Here is a 19,485-nt window from a genome sequence, read left to right as displayed (position 1 = left end):
CAGGAAGGGAAGGCTACAAACAATACAGAAAGAATATAGAACCTAGGATTGTGCTAGGAAAGCCAATCTGCACCAGAGTTCAAACTGGCAAGAGACATCAAGTGCAGCAGGAAGAGCTTCTACCACTGCATTAGAAAAAAAAAAAGAAAAAAAGAGGAAAATGAGGGCTCTCATGAGGGCTGAAGGAGACAGGTTATTTAGTGACGGCAAATGCAGATAGGCAGATGTACTCAGTATTGTCTTTGTGACCTCCACCAAAAAGGTCTGCCGGGACTTTACATGCAGAGACAGTTTTAAAGAAGAGAATCTACAACAATAGAAGGTGACTGAGTCAAAGATCTCTTAAAAAATCTTAATACAGAAAAGTCCCTGGGACAAGATGGGATGCATACAAGGGTGCAGAGAAAGGTAGCTGAAATCAGCGGAAGGCCACTCTATCCTCTTAAAAAGTAGCAAGATGTGGGGACATGGCTGGAGAAATGCAAATATTTCACCCATCTTTGAAAAGAGCAAAAAGAATGACCCAGGAAACTAGAGGCCACTTTGGTCTAAAGAATATTATCAACTGTGTTCTCTTGGAAGTTATTTCTGGGCAAATGAAGGACAAGACGATGACTGGGACTAGCCAGCATGGATTAATCAAGGGCTAATCATGCCTGACCAACCTTACTGCCTTCTGCAATGAAATGACAGTCTCGGTGGATGAACACAGAACAGTGGATTTTATCTACTTTGACCTAAACAAGGCTATTGACATAGTCTCCTATGTCAGAATTCAAGTTCAGACATTTCAGTCTCAATGAGTGGATTAGTACAGGGGTAAAAAACTGCCTGAATTACTGGAATCAAAGGGAACTAATTAATGGTTTGTATGTTATGAGTGAAATAGCATTGTGCAACCAGCAATATTTTCTAGAAGCAGAAAATGTGACAGCCAGGAGAGAATAGTGGAAGTCATGACTGAGATGTACCCCAGTGTCAGTGCATTGCTTGGCTGTCTAGATGCTTGCTCATATTTAAGAAGAAATAGGAAATGAAGCTGAGAGACTTACATTTAATTGTTTGCAGCATGCAGGGAGAGATGTACAGGGGTCTTAAATCCACAGGTGTCTGTAGACTCTTGGAATAGTTACTCTGACAGAAGACTTCAAGCCTGTCTTGTGAGGATTCCTTAGGGAGCATATTAGGGTGAGGATAAGGGAGACAGGTATCAAGGAAAGAAGGAAAGTCATGTGGTGGAGTAGGGACTCCAGGTAGTGCCGCAATACAGACAGGAAAGGAACCTTGAAGAGGCTCTGAGGCATAGGAAAGCCCTCAGACTACTGCAAATTTTCCTAATATTTCATGGTTCCTAGAGAAGTTTAAAAAGACACAAAGCCAATACAACATCATCCTATTTTTTTCTTTTCTTTTTGGCAATGTACTAAGGCTCACTTTAGAATGAATCTTTTAAAGGTACGAATTTCCTCCCAGAAAAAATATTTTTTCCCCTCTCACTAAACTTCATCATAATGACCTGTGGTATATATGTGTTTATTACAATCTTATCATCTTTTCTTGCTCAACAGACCACAATTTGGAATTTGTTGTAATATGTCCTGCTTCAGATGATGATGGTCCACAGCATCCATCCAAAAATTATCACTACTTACAGGAAATACGATTCTGAGTCTACTCTTCCTACTATCCAAGGGCCAGAGGTCATGGTTTTAAGTCATATTCTCTGTCCTTAGCATGTCTTCCTCTAAAGTCAAATTAAATATATATTATATATATATGTTTAAGTTTTGATCTCAATTAAGTACACAGCAACATTTCTGCTCAACATAATGATGGTGGGATTTTACCTTCACATGAGGAAATAAAAGATCAGAAGTACACCAATGTTCCAAAGGTTTTAAACTACTGGGGGTGCTGCTGGCAGTTTAAAGGTGGCACCTTGGACCAGCACCTCACCTTGGCATTCATTCATACTGTTGTGATGACACAGCAGAGCTGCCAAAGCCCCAGGTTAAACCTGGCTTGGCTGCATTTGCATTACACTCCAGTTTTCACACTGTCTCTGAAAGGAATATAAATTTTGCATACGTAATAGAGTTTTGCTTTTGCGAAAGTGTATTAGAAACTGGAAAGAAAATAAATAGAATTAACAAAATAGGCACAAAGAAAAAGTTGAAGAATGAGTATGAAGCTATTTCCCGTGCTACAAGGGCCTTACTTCTACCTTGTGTTAAGGCAGGACAAGTTGAGAACCTGTAATTGTGCTTGCTGACAGCCTGTCTCAAGAAACAAGCATTTGATTGTGATCATCCTTGACAAAGATATAGGGCACAAGCACCCATGGACGCCTAATTTATGGATTTTTATCTCGTTTTATAAACTGTCTGTAGGGTTAAATTGCTGAATAGGAAATGCAAAGTGAGCAGGAGACAAGGTATTTGAAAAGCAGAACTCGAGGAAGGCTAATAATGACAATAGACTGGGGAGATCAGAGAGCTAAAAGACTACTTCAGATAAATAAACAAGTAAGCCTCTGACCTCTCTGAAAATCAGTGTGCTGGTTATCAGTCTAAGAAATAATGTTGCTTTATCAGCTCAATTTTAAATGGGCCCAAAGTACCAAGTACAATGAATTGTTAGATGTATTTATAATAAAGAACCCTTCAGTTAATCTATGATTTTATTGTTGTGCATTGATTGCTGCTGTTCTGTCAAAGGTAGCTTCTCCCTTTTCCCAGAATAATTTTATTTATCTTTCTTCAGAAAAATGACAGTTAGCTGAGGGTAAATATGAGGTATTTAGTCCAGCTTTCTTTAGCTCTATAATTTTGCTTTACTTTTGCATATATATTTTTTCATTCTGAAACACTCCATGGTAGTGTTTGATTGCAAATTCCAGGCTGAGGTGAACATGTTAAACAATCAATATTTATAGACAGTTTTCACTGCTGAACCAAGGGATGTAATGTAGTATCACTAAGTCTGGCTTCAGGACAGTGAGGAATTTCCAGTTCTGGTAGTAGGCTGCTGGGTGACTTGGGGCAAATCACTTTTATCTCATTCGTTCACAACCTTCCCATCTCATATCGAAGACGAAGGCTTTAGCTGACACGGGTATTATTGTATAAAGGATATATTTCCTTCCAAGTCACAAAACAGAAGCAGCTCTGTTTCCTTTTGTGTCCACCTGTAATCAATGCACAGCAGTTAAATTTCAAGTGAATTGAACTGAACCCCTATGAAAAAGTGACCCTGTAAAATCAAGAGGGTAAGTTTCCCATTTGACAGTGCCTCTATGGATCATGGCAGCGAATTCAGTGAGGCACAAAATAGTTATGACCTTACACCAAGATTCATTCCTGAATCAAATTGTGAGTTATGGCATAAAAATTATGCACAAAAAAGCTGTTTTTCAAATTAGATCTAACAAAGGCGTAATTCCAACCTGTTTGGAGAGAATTTACAAACATGTAAAAGAATTTTGTATAATAAATTCATATTTATATTTAAATGCTATCATTATAACTGCAAATTATTCAGTCACCTTTGGTCTTATCAGGCAGGTAACCAACACTGTGCTCAAATAAAATAGCAAAACAGAAAAAAAAAATGCAAGCTCAGTAGGGAAAATGTCCTTTTTTTTTTTTTTTTTTCAGAGTTGAATTCCTAATAAAGTGAGATTAATTGGGCTGTGCAGAGATACACACAGGATTGTTTCAGCTACAGGACTCAGGCAGACATGCTCAGATAGCTTTAGCTGCAAAATGTGAAATATTATGTATGGCTCCTATTCATTTATTCTGCCAAGGGCTATCGTTTCCATGGCAGATCAACAGACTGGGCCGTGTGTCCAGCCATCCCCAGTCTCGGGGAGGGCAGAGAATTCTGAGATGCAGCATTTCACCTTGGCAGCTTGGGCACAAACACATACTCTGCTCTACAATAGCAATTTGTATGAAAGGAGTACCAGATGCAATGATTATTTAGCAATGTCTTAGGTTCCCCCAAGTATGTGCTCCAGACTCTGCCAGGGAGCTTGCCTGTGTATGGATCAGATATGAATTATATGAAAAATGGCAAGAATTATATCCATTAAGAAAAGATATTTTAAAATACACTTAAAGCAAAGGCAATAAAGGAAGCTAAAGAGAGTTGTCTACTTGTTTTGTTCTCACTTTTCATAAAATCATTTTCTCTGGTTCTTCAAAAAAATTGTTGAACATATGTGCAATGCTCCCTCCCATACTGGTGCATCTTCACTCCATGCAAAGGAAGACAATTTTTTATAATGTCTCAATTCCAGATAAAGACTGCTCCAAACTGATTCAGTGAAATAGGCAAATCAAATTATAGTCCCTTTATTATGATCTTAAACATGACTTGGAGATGTTAAAAGGGTTGTATGGAGAATGGATTATATGTTTCCTGCTAGCCAAAACAGCAAAAGATTGCCTTTAATTTGGTTTAGGTAAGTACTTAAAGAACAATTGTCTCCTTTCCAACATCACCTTGCATGATTTCTATTAAAATTAAATACATGGTTTCAATTGTGCTTTAGGCTCTGCTCTGGCCTTTTAAGTGTTTAGTTCTAGAAAAATTCAAAACAAATGGTGAAGTAAAAAATAGTGTTTTTCAAGTCAGACATTGCATTTCTATTTTTCTTTATTTATTGTGTGTGTTTATTTCTATGTTTGTTTCTATAATTTCTTCCTTCTACAAGAAAGTCCCGATTTTACTACAAATGAAGTAATGAACATGGTCCTGTTGAAAGTCAAAATTTACTAATAAGTAAAATAAATAGTGAATAAAAGGAAAAGCTGCAATAAGTGTGAAAAAAAGACTCAATGCCAAAGTTCAATCCCCAAATTAATTTAATTGCTTTATGGTTTGTCTAATGCTGAAAACGTGATATATAATATTAACCATCGGGGGAAAAAAAAAAAGGTTAATTAAGAATTTTAACTATGATGATGTTAAAAAAAATAATCTCTGCCTACTCTATAAAAGATATTTCAAAATAGTTTATTTTTCATGGTCTAGTGAGGACTGTAAATGCGGGTAACATTTGTAGTTTTTGTAATGTCTGTAGTCCAAAAGTCCAAAGTGTCATGTATCTTTCTCTGAATTACTATCTTCATACTATTACAATTTCTGATAACAAGCATAATGATAGAATTGTATGTAACTTGTATGTTCTTCTCAAAGACTGCATTAGTTAAAGCAGGATTTAAACTTACTGGGGTCAGTTCAAACTTTCATTAGATCTGCTAAATATTGAAGGTAAAGGAAGCCTTCAGAATCTGAAATCAATATGTGTTTGGTGGCATCAGATGGTTGGTCTTCCTTTGATGCTGTTCTGCTTTTCTATCCCAAGTGCTTCATGTTCCACACCAAAGGCGACACTTCACTTTGAACAGCTGGAGTTCAAACTGTGCATAAAAAACATATTTAGATACTCTGAGTGCTTTTCCCTTCAGATGTATTAGGTTTTATAAAAATGCTACTTTCCTTTAACACTACTGCTGCTGAAATAATAATTTTAAAATGTGGCATAGTGTATTTTAAGTCGATAGTAAAATTGTACAGGTAATAATAGTTTAACAGAATGGGGTACATGCAGTATTATGATTGATATGATAAAGGAAAATGTATTTATATTTTGTAATTGTCAGATAAGTGGTGGGTTTTGATTCCTTCTGATGAACTGTCGATAGTGCTTGCTGTTTGATTTAGATAGGTTTATGTTCTTAAGATATTTGAACTATAACTATTAATATAATTTCTGCAAAGTATTACAGTCCTATATTTAAAGCTTAATTTTATATTAATTATTATTTAAGTATTAATATGTTTGAATTTAATTTAAAGATTGTAATTGAATGCAATGTTATAATGCATTATTAATGTCTATTATTTAATGTTATTTATAATATCAAACATCTTGTTGATATTTTTAAATAAGAAAATAGATGGGTAGATCATTATACAGTGTGAAATTAGGAAAATGAAAGAGATGCATCTTCTCCTTGTTATCTCTGTTTCTATTCCTTCCTTTATTGCATTTTGTTTCACAAGATATTGAAGTTCTGATGAATATTCAAATATATGCAAATCATATTCCAGCACCATACATCATACACACAAAACACATACACTTTACGTATAATTATATCCTACATATATCTCCATTTTACAAGACCTTGGCACTTTTACCCATTATAGATGAGGTTTTGTGGGAATTAAATTCCTAACTTGACCCAAGGAATTGTCCAGATACAAAATTACAGAACATCTAATTAAGTTGGCTATCAGAAACAAGAGATGCAGCAACCTGTTAATTATCTTGCATTCATCTTCTCACCCATCCTAAAAGTGACAAACAAGCCTCCTTTCTCCTTCATAGCTTCACTTGCAAGACAGCAGGAAGTTCAGATTCTCATTCAACATTTGGTAAAACTAATTGCTCAGAATTGCTCGTTTTTTATATGTGGCACAATGTTACCTGAAGGAGCATCAACTCTTCCTGCTATGTGACAATGTAATATAGAGAGCTGTGCTGTTTTGCTGGTGCCTTCATTTATATAAATTCCCGGAACATCCAAATCCTTTCAGGATAACCCTGCAGGCATTTGTTCCTTGTCATAATTTGTCAACTTTGTTTGTTCAGGAAACTTTTTGGGGGGAGGAAGCTTTTGTAGACCTTATCAGGAATTAATCAAAATAGATTCCTACAATACACAAAATGCTGTGTTTTTCAAATCAAAATATAACAACTGTAACATTCCATTAGCTTGAAAATAGGGTGCTGAGTATTGACTGAAACAAGTCATCAAAGTATTTAATGCAGCATAATTGCAACACACACACACACAAAAGATAATCTAATTATTTAGGAAAAAAAAAAGCATATAGACTGAGAAATAATACTGATATTTGAATCAATTCTGAGCTCAAAAGTATAGTCTCGGATTTATGAGAAAACAACGCCAGAGAATTGTACCCTTCGTGTTACAGTCTGGGTGACCAAGACTTTGGCTAGCAGACCTTGACATCCCCTTCTTTCCATCTTGTATTTTTTTACCCATTGGTTCAGTATCCCTCTTCCTCATGAGATCACCTTATTTCCATATCACACATGTGAATGTGTTTCTGAGAGAGGATGAAGTGCTGTCTGGAAGAGCCTCTATCTCTCTGTAAGCTATAGGGAAAGTAGGTAAGAAGCTTTTACTAAATGCCTAATTTCTAGATGTTTAAAAGTGCATTGTGAGTCCATCTTTGGAATACAGAATACAAAATATAGCCAAAGTTAATCAGAAGTCCTGGGTAATTTTTCCATAATCTTCATCACTCTTTGTTTCCCTGAGTCTGTCTTCATTCCCCCTCTACCTTTGTGTCTATCTGCCTTATGCTTTGGCAGCAGTAAACCACAGTGGTTTCCTTTAATCATGTGCCATTTATGCAGAGAAATTATTCTGTTTTGGGAAGAAATTATGCTGTTTCTTCATTCTTGCTTGTTATTCCTTTTCTTCTATTTACTCCTTTCCTGTTTCCAATATTATTGCTTTCTTTAAAACACTTGGCTAGAAACTTTCCTTCCGTTTTTTCCATATTCACATAATGTTCCATTTTCCAGTTTTCCCAAACTCTTCAGTTTTGCTGTCAAAACCTAGCAAACCCAGCACTGCTGTGAGGACCCCAAACATCAGTTTGGTTTGATTTTTTCCAAATTTCCTTGTTTCTCTTCTTCACTCCACTCTAGTGCTTTTGGACCATGACTCATCGGTTGAACATATCTTAAAGTGCTTTGCTGCATAAGAACAGACTGAACCAGAAATAAAAATGCTTTGCTGAACCAGAGTCTGAGCGGTGATGGCACTCTGGAGGACAGCAACCTTTCCTCATAAAAACAAGCAGTGTCCATTTCAAGTAAGGGATTATCAGTATTTCAAAAATGGCAGGATGGAATTATAGTCTCTTGTGAAGAATCACTGCCTTTAAAGACGTTATATATATATATTTATAGTCATAGAAAAATTTAAGTTGGAAAGGACCTCTGGAGGTCATTTGGTCCAACGTCCTGTGGAAAGCAGTGCCAAATCTGAAGTTAGACTTCTTAGGGCCCTGCTCCACCTGAATTTTGGAAATATCAAGAAATAAATATTCTACAGTCTCTCAGGACAATCTGCCCCACTGCTTAACCATCACTGCTTCACTAACGGAACAGTTTCTTCCTTTTGTCCAGTAAGATTTTCCCATATACCAGCTTGTGGCGTGACATTTGCCTCACATCCTTTTGGTATGATTCTCTGCAAAAGTCTGGCTCCGTCTTTTATAATCATGCCTAGGTGTCAGATGGCAGCAGTTAAATCACCATGTAGCTTCCTCTTCCCCAGGCTGAACAAACCCATCTGCCTCATCCTCTCCTCAAACTCATGTTCTAACCCCTTCAGTGGCCCTTCTCTGGTCTCTCTCCAGTTTGCTGATGTCTTTCTTTTTCAGGGGGGAAGAACTAGACGTTAAGGACCCCAAAATATTACATGAATTAGTCACTGAGTAAAAAAACAGTAGCTGCAAAACACTGGCTAAATAAAGCCGAATGCTGGTAAAATTCTGCAAAGACGAAGAGGAACAAAACAGAACTGCCCTCCATCCCCACAGTGTACAGCAAAGCAACAGAAGGGCACCGGGGAAATTCAAATTATGAAACATTCTTGATGAAATATTAATAAAACCATACTATGGTCTTAATTGCTATAATTTAACACCCTGTATGGTATAAATATTTTAGAAACATGGTAAAATGGAACATTAAGAAGGGGTCAAGGGATAATAATATACATTCATCTCGATTGGCGGAGATGTATACCTCATACTTAATTTATGTTTATATTGCTGTTCTGTACTTATTTCTGAAGGGTAGTGGGTGGAATAAGTAATATGTATATATCTTATGTTGAGACATACATGTTATGTATGTTACATGCATATGTTTGGATTGGTGTAGGACCCTGGTGTATTATATATGTAATATAATATATATATTATATATATAAGGAATGTAAAATTGCTTTCACAAGTGCATCCTTTCCTTTAGAAATCAGTCATGGATCCAGTAGGCTACAAAAGAGGAGTCAGGATATATGCAAACCATTTCCTCACAAAATTATTTCCTAAGGAAGTCGTTGTCTGTACTGGCCTTTTGATAGCTCCTTCTCTTCTCCAGTAACAAATACTTCTTGTAAGGCTGGTGCTTAGCAAAGATACATGCAGGAAAAGCTCTAGAAACCCACCTGTGCTGAGGGAGGGGAGGGTGCTGCACGGATGGCTTCGTGTGTAGCCCTAGGTGGCCTTAGGACCTGTCCTGGTGGGAGAAAGTCTGCCTGCCCAAATGGAACAAACATCTCACCAAGCTTTTAACTCTCCTATAGATTTTCACCCCATAAGGAAGCTATTGTGCTAATTTTTGTAGAAAATGGCATACAGAAATTGCTTGAAATTGCTGACACTCTAATAGTGACCTATGCCTGTGTATGCATAAAGTGGATAGTCATTTCATTTACATTTATCGTAAATTGTATGCAGTAATGATTTCTATGTGTTAAATTGCATAATCCATACAAGTCTGACAGTCTCATAAAGGCTGTGGGCCGATGTCCTCTTTTGAATGCATCAGTGCCAATGAAAGTGGTTTTCGTACCCTTGACAGAGGTTACCTCTGCCTCATATCTGGTATCTGCTGGTGGAACTGCCTCTGCCATTGCTCTGTAAACCATGTCAGTCAAAGTTTACCAGGAAAGCTCAGAAAGTACGAATGGAAGATTTTTTGCTAAAGATGCACATTTTGTCAAAAGGATGAAGGGGTACTCATAGGAGTGCGTAGCTGGCATTTTAAGTGACAGTAAATGTTTTTACCTGCAGGGATACCTCTTGATAAAGAGCATTAGTCCACAATCTCCCACTCTCTCAATTAATCTTCTTCTGTTCTATTATTTCTGCAATTTCTTAATGATTTCTTTTTAAAAAACAATGCGACAGAAATGCTTTTCTTTCTGAACATAGGTTTCCCCCACAAAGTGATCAGAGCTCTGAAATACAGAATGGCATTTTGCCCAACAAGAGGTTTATAATCTGACCTATAATCCACTAGGGTTGAACTGAACCTACAGGGAGCGGGGAAGCCCAGGTATCCTTTTTAACACTTTGTAAAGAAGTCTGAAAAAATGTTTTCAGAGCATTGTTAGAGGAGAGACGATGCCAGCAGAGACTCATGCCAATAAGCACTGGGTTAAGCCTACTGCAAAGGAGAGATCTCCCCATCACTCCAATTACAGAAAAGGAAAGCTTTGCCTTTGCTTCCAGCTGTTCTGGGAGAGCTGATCATAGGGCCCTTTCCTGCCATTTCTCCCTATTTTAACCCCTGCCAATAAATCTCTTCTGCTCCTCTAAACAGTGAAGCGGGGAAAGTGCTGCAGCTTTTAAAGGATTTATAAGGCTTAGCTGATCACATCATTTCCTGTGCCAAAAAAAATAAGAGAAAGAATGCTGTGTGGATGGATGTTGCTTTGGTATGCTGCTATTTTGTTACGTAATGTTAATTCTTTGTCATTTTACTCCTGTCTGTAGCTATTCACTGTCTCCAGATGTTTGGTAGATTTAAGGTCGTTTGCATGGGAAACACCTGTTAGTTTTGTGTTGCACAGTGCTGTACTCTTGAGGTTCCTGGCTCTGAGAAGAATAGGTGATACATTAATAACAATTAATAATAACAATAACAACAACATCAATAATAATAATAAATAGTTATTAGTAATAATAATAGTGATAGTAATATTTTGAGTATGACTTCAGCAATCCTGTCTGCCTAAAGTAAGGATGGCTCTGAGAAAATGTGGAAAATGTGGAAATACTCACTGGATTTTTTGGTATACAGGACTTGTGCTTCTGATAGCTACTCAGCAAACTCTGAAGAAAAGTCTTCTGAGACTGGCAATAAGGACTTTAACCTTTCCCTGTAAAGCTGTCTCATGGTCTGCAAAGCAACAATTCTTCATACACTTCTGTTAAAGTCACGTCTTTTCTGTTAAATCCTTCTCATCATTCCTATCAAACGTGCATATATGTGCATCCATGCATATGCAAATTCTGTAAATGAATTTAGGACAGTCATTTCTGTAGGCAAGCATTCATCCTCTTTATTTTGTACTTCACCCATCCAACAGTAAACATGATGCTTTTTTATGACATGATTAAAGTGCTCTTAAAAAACATTGGGCCTGTATTTCGGAATTTACAATCAGGTTTTCCAGAATCTTCCACTCTTTGCTAATTTTTTTTTTGAAGTAACTCTTTTAAAGTTAACAAAATAGCCTTCCAGATTTTCATTGAAATAGTATTATGAAAAATCATTATGAGTAATGATAGGCAAGTTAACATCATCCCTGTTCACTCCCACCTGAAAGCTTTATTGTGACTCTTGTTACTAGTGGCATCCTTGGTAATAAATATTTTCATTTTATTCTGAGGGCACAGCAAATAGATTTTGTTAGTGAATGACCTTGTACATTAGCTGTGTTATTCATGATTTAGTGAACCAGTCAGTTGAAATATTGCTAATGTTTTCCCAACTCAGTCTTGTTACATTTGTGCCATGAGGATGACATTAAGTGTAGTTGCAGATGAATAACAAATAGCATGGCTTGTAGTCGTGTTTTGGATCATTAAAGAAATGAACCTAGAGGGTACAGTTTTATTAACTGTGGAAGTTGAAGAAAAAACTGGGAAAAAAATGACAGTTCTTGCATGTATATTTATTAAAAATAGAGTTTGGCATGCTGAGAATCAGTGGTATTGCCCCTTAAATTTCTCATATACCAATGCAAACACACTACAGCATCTACAGGCTGTAGTGTGCTTTACACACTACATTTCAGGCTGTTTCCATGAGAAATCTCCAAGTGGTATAAACAGGAATGCTAAAAAAGTATAGCATAATGAAGATGAGGCTTAATAGCTAGAAGCCAATATGTGTATTTATAAATATTATGCATTGCAATATCAAAGAGGGTCAGTGTACTTTCCAGGAGAGTCTTCAGAGGAGTGGAACCCTGCTATAAATGAGCAACAATAGTTCTTAGTTCTCTTTTCCCGAGTCCTTTCATTTGTTTCATACTGAAAAAAAAAAAAAAAAAGAAAAAAAAAAAGGAAATGATAAAAAACGTAGCTGGTAGGCTCCTGGAAGGATGGTCTAATCCCTTCCCTTGCCTCAATGACATATCCATTTCAGAGAAACCACACAAGTGCAGTTAAAGTCCAGATAGCTGTAATTCTTTAATTTCTGTGAAGCTGCAACTATCATAAGTACCAACTTCTGAATCACTTTGCTGGTTCTTTCTACTTAGAAAACACCACAATTAATATTGCTAGAAAAGAGAGAAGATGGGAGAAAATATATTTTAGCTATTACTCTCCCCAGACACTAGGTAGTTAAATATTTTTGTTCCCATTAGATGGAGATGGCCATAGAAACTTATAATTTTTCCACTTTTCCTAAAATGCTAAAAGGACAAGGAACAGATCTTACATAGCAGTTTACATTTTTCAAGAGTACTGGCAATGCCTATATGAAAACCATGTACAGAAAGAGATGCAGTAGATATCCTGAGGGACTAAGATGAGGTATACAGAAGGAGAAAATATTCAAATAGAAGCAAAAAGGAGATACACAGCTCTAGAATATGTAGCTGAAGCAAAAAGGAGATACACAGCTCTAGAATATGTAGCTGCCCTTGAAAAGCCAACTGACTGTTATCTGTTTGATTTTTTGTAGTATTTTCATCACAAGAAAATTAAAACAATCTGTTAAATTCTTAACTATAAATAAAAGAAGGCAGCTAAACTGTTCTTCTATAATGCTATTCCAAAATCCTGTTCATTTAGAAGGAAAAAGAAGCAGCTTTGGCCTTAAGCTCATTTTATGGGGTGTTACTTTCCACAGTGTTGTGAAGGTGAGGAGGCAAAGCCTTCCCCACACTAGGAATGGCTGAGAGAGATCCAGATGGTCCTTCTTACCCTCCATCCCCTGGGACCACAAAGCTTGCCTTGTAATTTGTAAATGTTAAGGCTGAACATATGATGGTGAAGTTTAATGTTAAGCTGACTGGGACTTTAAAAAGTACAATTAAAATGTTGGTCTAGACATTAGCAATCAGCCCAGAAGGGAGATCGCTGAGAAAAACGGTCTGCACTTGCATCAGTGCTCATGCTGCATTGGTCTACTTGAATATATTCTGCTCTGACTTCTGCTCAACATGCTGCAGTGTTTTATCTGAGTTTTCTGTATGGAGATAAAACTTGCCAGAGAATCTTTATTTGAACAAATTTTGATGTTTTGATTTCTGGAACAACACTTTGTTGTTGTTGTTTGTTTGTGCTTTTTTTTTTTTTTTCATTTTCTGCTAACACGGGCTGAATTGGTACACCTTTAGCTATAAATATTGGATCAATATTTTAAGTATGCAAGCAAATTATTAAGCATACATACACTGTATAAAGCATAAGGAAACATGCAGCATGTAATTATTACTGGTAAAGTGGTTAACAGTATTAAAAGTTGTCGTTGAAAGTTCATTGAAGTATGTTATCTATTGTAAAACATACCTAACTAAAGCATGGCTATTTTTATTCTTAGTACTCAATGCTCTTCTATTGATGGATATGGACTTATATGATTTAGGAGACTTTTTGAAAATGAGTTTCTGAAGCTCTGCAAGACAGTATCTACAACAGATAAAGGATATGCATTTCTACAACGCTAATTCATATAAACTGGTATTGTTTATACTTCAGGAACACAACCCTTGCATTGTATTGGGTGTTCTTGGCAAGGGTTTGATAGCAGGGGGGCTGCAGGGGTGGCCTCTGTGAGAAGAGTCCAGAAGCTGCCCCAAGTTGACACTGTGCCTTCAAAACTCCTCTCTGTAGCTGTTACATTGTCCGTAAGGCTGTTTTACTGCTGAAGTATTTTGGAGCTTGTCTGTATATGTTTCTTACAAGGGTTTGCCTATGAGAAAAAAAATGGATTGGTTGACCCAAAATATTTACATATGTATCCATATATATGATCATATATATTCATTATATATGTTTATATATGATGAGAAAATGATACCTATCTCAAGATGAGATAAGTCAACCTCCGGTGATACCTGTTTGCTCCTCTTGACTAGTGAGGGAACTTCAGTTGACATTTTAATTGAGACAGATAGAGTTAGCAGAGAGGGAGCCCACTATTAACATAAATGCTCCAGAGAAATGCAAAAATATTATCTAATATATCCCAAACTCCTCTACTATAATTTAAATATCATATTTTAAAATAGCAGTGTGCTCATTTTAAAGAACAGTTACGGGAAAACATATAATTGAACAGCTATTTATTAAATCAGTAAAAATAAATCAATACAGGCAGTCAGGCAGAAAGAATATGCTTAAAATACATGCCTAATCTATGCAAACAGAGAGCTATGTGAGGTCCTGATATATTAGATCTTTGCTGCTCTAAGCTTCAATATTATCTGGCCATGGGATTTCGGGGACATGGGAGGCAAATGTTTTAGAGAAGAGAAAGTGAGGTCATTTTAGTGAAAGAGTTGAACAAAATCTACAGCTCTTGCTAGCTACTCAAGTATGGGCCAATTCTTCTCTTATCGGAATATGCAGTGCTATTTGCCTGATAAATTGAGTTTTTGTGTATTTTTAAACAGAATTAAAGATAAACAGAGATGGAAAATTCCTTGATTGTGCACATGTAGATTTGTCTATCTCGCACCAAAAACTGTGAGATTCCAAAGGTGCACAGGGAGTGGTGAACACTGCCTGAATTTCCATCTGTTAATTTTATTGGCTAGAGCAGGTTGTAAAGGATGTGTGCCTTGAAAATTGTTGGAGATGCAAACGATATTTTAAATTACTCCAGGCAGCAAGGTACTGCGTCTGAGCAGATTGAAAGCTGAAATGTTGATATCAGAAATTAAATTAATGCACGTGAGATTGAAACAATATCTAATTAAAATCATTTGAAAAATGACTTGAAAATTGAATATGACATAATATTTAGCAGGCTGTCGCTAGTGCAGATATGTGGCTTTGACTTCTCTGTAACCATTTTCATTCTAGGCCTGGCTGCCAGTTAACTAGAAATTACACATGAAGCTACAATCTCACTCCATCACCCAGTAATGAATGGAGGGCAAAATACCTTTTGCCCGCAGCCTGTAAACTTGCTTGTCCATCACTAACTGAATTGTAAAATTGAGTAAAGGGAACCTTCTTCTCCTTGTATCTACTTGAGTTAGTCGTTTTTGTTCCTGGCTGGAGCATTTTGGATTCTTGTGTTGTGTTTCATGACTTATTTACTTGCAGTCTGGTTCTACTCCTGCCCAGGGAGAAGAGTTCACAGGGTGCAATCTCCTAGAAGGAGTGCCCAGGGAGGCGCATAGGTGTATGCTGTTCTTCTGAACATGGGGGTACCTAAGTATCTAATTCAAAGTTCATTAAAATGCGCTTTAATTACTTCCAACAATTACAAGTACAGCAGGTGGGAAAACCAATATAACATATCCAGATATCCGATATTCTAAAAAATTTAGAGAGTGCTGAACTGCCTGTGTCTTTTTTTAATCTGCTTCCTTTCATTTAGTGGTGTGAATGCCTCAGCAGTTTCAGGAGGTGCATCAACCATGCAAAAGCAGGCTTACTCTGGGACTTCTCAACAGAAAGGCCAAACATTACGGGAATCCATTTTCATTGAATCGCAAGAGACAAAGGTTTTTCTGTCTGCCATGTATGCAAGCCACCCATGTGCATGGGTCCACCAGGCATAAAGACAGACTTTCTTGTTCACTCTATAAAGAAACTTTCTATATAATCTGAAGGTAGGGCAGGAGGAAGCAAAAACTAACTAGGTGTAAATAAAGGTAACATCTGCTTGTGTTAGATTTGGGAAATGTGTTTAAAAATTAAAAGCTGTAGTAAATACCATCTCTCTGGATTTCCCTTCCTCCTTTTCCCTTTTCTTTCCTCAAAGACAGGAAAATAGATGAAATCATACTGAATGTATCTTTATGAAAGGGGCTTTGCAACAAGTGTATGGAAAGAGGACGGTTGGTGTAGAATTCATCAGACAGTAAATCTGAATTAATTGCCCTCTATTGTTTTATTGACTGGAGGTCCAGTCAATATAGTTAGTGAGTCCAGGGCATGAATTGACTTATTCTAAAATGGGCATTTAACAGAGGTCAGGGGAATTGTATGGCTGTAAGTACTTTTGTTTTCTGTGTTTAATTAGTTAAAACACACCCTCAAAGTAAGATTCACAGCAGAAAAATAAAGTTTCCTTGTGAGTGACACCATCTTCATATCCTTTTCATACTTAGGATGGTTTCTTCCCTGGAGTGGGTAAATCTGCAAAAAAGCCTCCTGCAGAAATCCTTCCCTCGTCCCACTTGTGCCAGTGTGTGCATCGCTCCCACAAGTACGCTGAAGGGTGCAGTTGTGCTTGGCAACCCGCTTTATAGCAAAGCTTTTTTACTCATTTCTCAGTACTTTTTTCTTCCAGAAGTGCTGTAATGAGACTGGAGGTCTGCTCGAAGCCATCTATAACTTGCTTCTCCTAATAACCAATGGGCTCTGAGGTCAAACCTGCCAATGACAAAACTAGGCACTCAAATTCCTGACTATGCCACTGCCAGATAACTTTGCTGAAGGAAATAAATGTTAGCCCTCAGAAAACACATCAGACCTCCCTCCGGTTAGTGAAGACTATGAACAGTGGCAATCGCTACCCTTAAACACTCAGTAACACCTTCATCGTGCTCTCTAATAGAGCAAAGCCATTAAGTTGTCCCCATTGTAATTTAGATCACAGAAGAGACTTCCACAGATTTTTTTCAGGTTAAAATAACTGGTATACAGAGAGTAGGCAAAATTATTCCACTGTAGCTACGTGCTTAATTATATGGAATACTGCATAAATTGTCAAGTGCAAAGAATTATTCTGATAAATTAAAATACTAATTAAATAGGCTATTGCAGAATTTTGAGAATGTTATAGGGCTCCGCTTCTCCAGGTAATTTGCATATCCTTCATCTAGTGAATTTAATTTAAAGGCCTCCTTTTTTGTGTGTTTGGAAGCCCTTTTTGTTTCAGTGGAAGATTAAAAAAAAAAGGATTTAAATGTAGCTAACTGGGTTGGGATTTTTTTTTCTTCTTTATTTTATTTTATTTATTTATTTATTTATTTATTTATTTATTTTTGAGTAGCTGTTTTTATTATTCCTCTTTGCTGATGAGTGTCAGTCCTGCATTAGTATTTCTGGACCATAAGCTATGGCCATAAAATATCAACTTTGGTGGAATGTGTAATATACCACGTTACCTAGGATTACTGTTTCTAGTTCATGACATTTGCAGCAGAAACATTATCTGCTGAGTATTTGTATTGGAGTAAAAACTTGTAGGTAGTACACTAAAATACCCTTTAAAATGTAGACCAGTTTTCAAAGGATTAGTAGCTTGTTCTAAATATCTGGATTTATTTTCCCACCACTCCTTCCTCATCTATTTATAGGCTATTGACTATGTTTTATCGTCTTACATTCTCAACTACAGATAGCAAAAGTTAAGAAGTTCTATTCAATGTTCAGCAGCTTCAAGCAGCATCTTGATATGTGGTTGATGCTTTAGCCTTGGCACCGCTGTTTTTGACAGAATTTGTTGACCTTCCTGAACTGCTTGTGGAGTTCAAGGGTAGCTAAAATATGCTTCTGTACACGACTGTAGTGAAGATGCTGGAGACAGTTGGCTGTCTCCCCAGTCTGACAGTGCCTGAGCTTGACCATTTTCAGGTTCTGATTTAATCAGTAACACATCTTGACTTTATGCCTCTTAATTTCAGCAGGGTTTATGTTAGCATGGCTGTCAGAGCTGTCCTTTTTCTTTTAGCCAATATCAAGGGGGAAGGGAGTGTTAAATACACTTTATGTAGCAAAGCTTCAAAAAATAAAGTCTGCAGGAAACCTGTGAGAAGAAGGTTGGTCAAATATGTGATAGTAATTACAAAATCCAGTGATTCAGCAGACCTGGTATTTTCTGTTACCTATTCGTGCGGTAGAAAATTATAGACTGGGATTTAAGCCGTTTTGTTTACTTGTACATCATTTATTTTGCAGCCACTCTGCTCCACAGTTTTATTTATCCCAAATTACCAAAGAATGATTTTTAAACTCCAGTTTCTTTGAAGGAGGACATAGAGCTTCCTGTTTTTATAAATCTTCTAAATTTTTGCATTTGTTCGAAATCTGCCATTAAAGTATATGTTGGGTGTGAGGCTGTTGGTGTGCTAGCTTGGCACATCTTTCGATGACATGGCACATCCAAACAGGTGAATGTCAGCATAGCACGTCATCAGCCATCCATGAAGCAACACAGTCCAGAGTCCGTCTCAAAGATGAAAATCAAGCTTGTTTGCAAAGATTTACTTACTCTTTGGAAATTCCTACTGCACAACATATATAACAAAGGAAATATAGCTTCAAATCATTTGATCCAGGCAGCTCTGCTTGTAGTGTAGTCCCAGTGACTCTGGGTAGAATAAATACGTTTGTGAATGTGTAAAGCATGGTATGACTATTATGTGAGTATTGTGCCTATTTTTTAGGCTCAAATCCAGCAAGCCATGTGTTTGATCTAGGGACTCCATGCTCCTATCAGCTCAACAGCTGGGTCAAAAAGCTGGACAGAGCTTTCCTCTCCATTTAAATCATGTGCAAAATTCATCCCTTGATGGAGGAAGTCAGAAAAGTTTCTTGATATTATAGTTGCTTGAATTTTTACTTTTTGAGTCTTTGCACATACAAAGCCCTACATAAATCATTCCACATTTTGGATATATGAGGTGAAAATGAGCCCTGATGAAACGACTTGCCTCTGATATAAATTTGAGTCTTTTGGGTTGCACTTTGGACAAACTAAATAAAACATCATCTCACAATATTGTTTCTAAGAACTGTCTGCTGCAATGTGAATTGTTCTGAATGTTTCAAGCAGCAGCAATTAAAGTATATTTTTCCAAAATGAAAGCAACAAAATATATATTTCTTTTCTGCAGTAATTTAACTGTTTATAATATATTCTGACACACTTCTTGTGCTTTCTGGTAGGAATATTTCCCTCAGCCAACATAAATTGAGAAGCTAAGTCTATCCCAATTGTCCCAGTAATCAATGGAAAGAGAAGGGTACCTCCTGATGTGTGTAAGATATGTGGGATGACTCACCATATTAAATGTCCATCTCTTTCCATTGACTGCAGAGAGAACCTAGATGACTCACTTGGATTAGATAGTCAATGACTAGATGGCTAAAGTGAGGAGAGTTTAATAAGGCTGTAAGGTTTCATTTTTATTAGTAAGTAAAACAGGCCAGGTG

At 36.8% G+C, this 19,485-nt stretch overlaps 1 protein-coding gene across 4 annotated transcripts in view; it reads left to right on the top strand.

Annotated features, from left to right (window-relative positions):
* The window catches only part of PTPRN2 (protein tyrosine phosphatase receptor type N2), a 645,529-nt gene that overhangs the window by 388,897 nt on the left and 237,147 nt on the right, over positions 1 to 19,485 (top strand). The window lies entirely within an intron of this gene.

Source organism: Anser brachyrhynchus (assembly GCF_964034855.1).
Source record: "Anser brachyrhynchus genome assembly, chromosome: 2".
Taxonomy (NCBI): Eukaryota; Metazoa; Chordata; class Aves; order Anseriformes; family Anatidae; genus Anser; species Anser brachyrhynchus.
The sequence above is the reverse complement of the archived record's forward strand: the minus strand, read 5'-3'. Positions and strand labels throughout refer to the sequence as shown.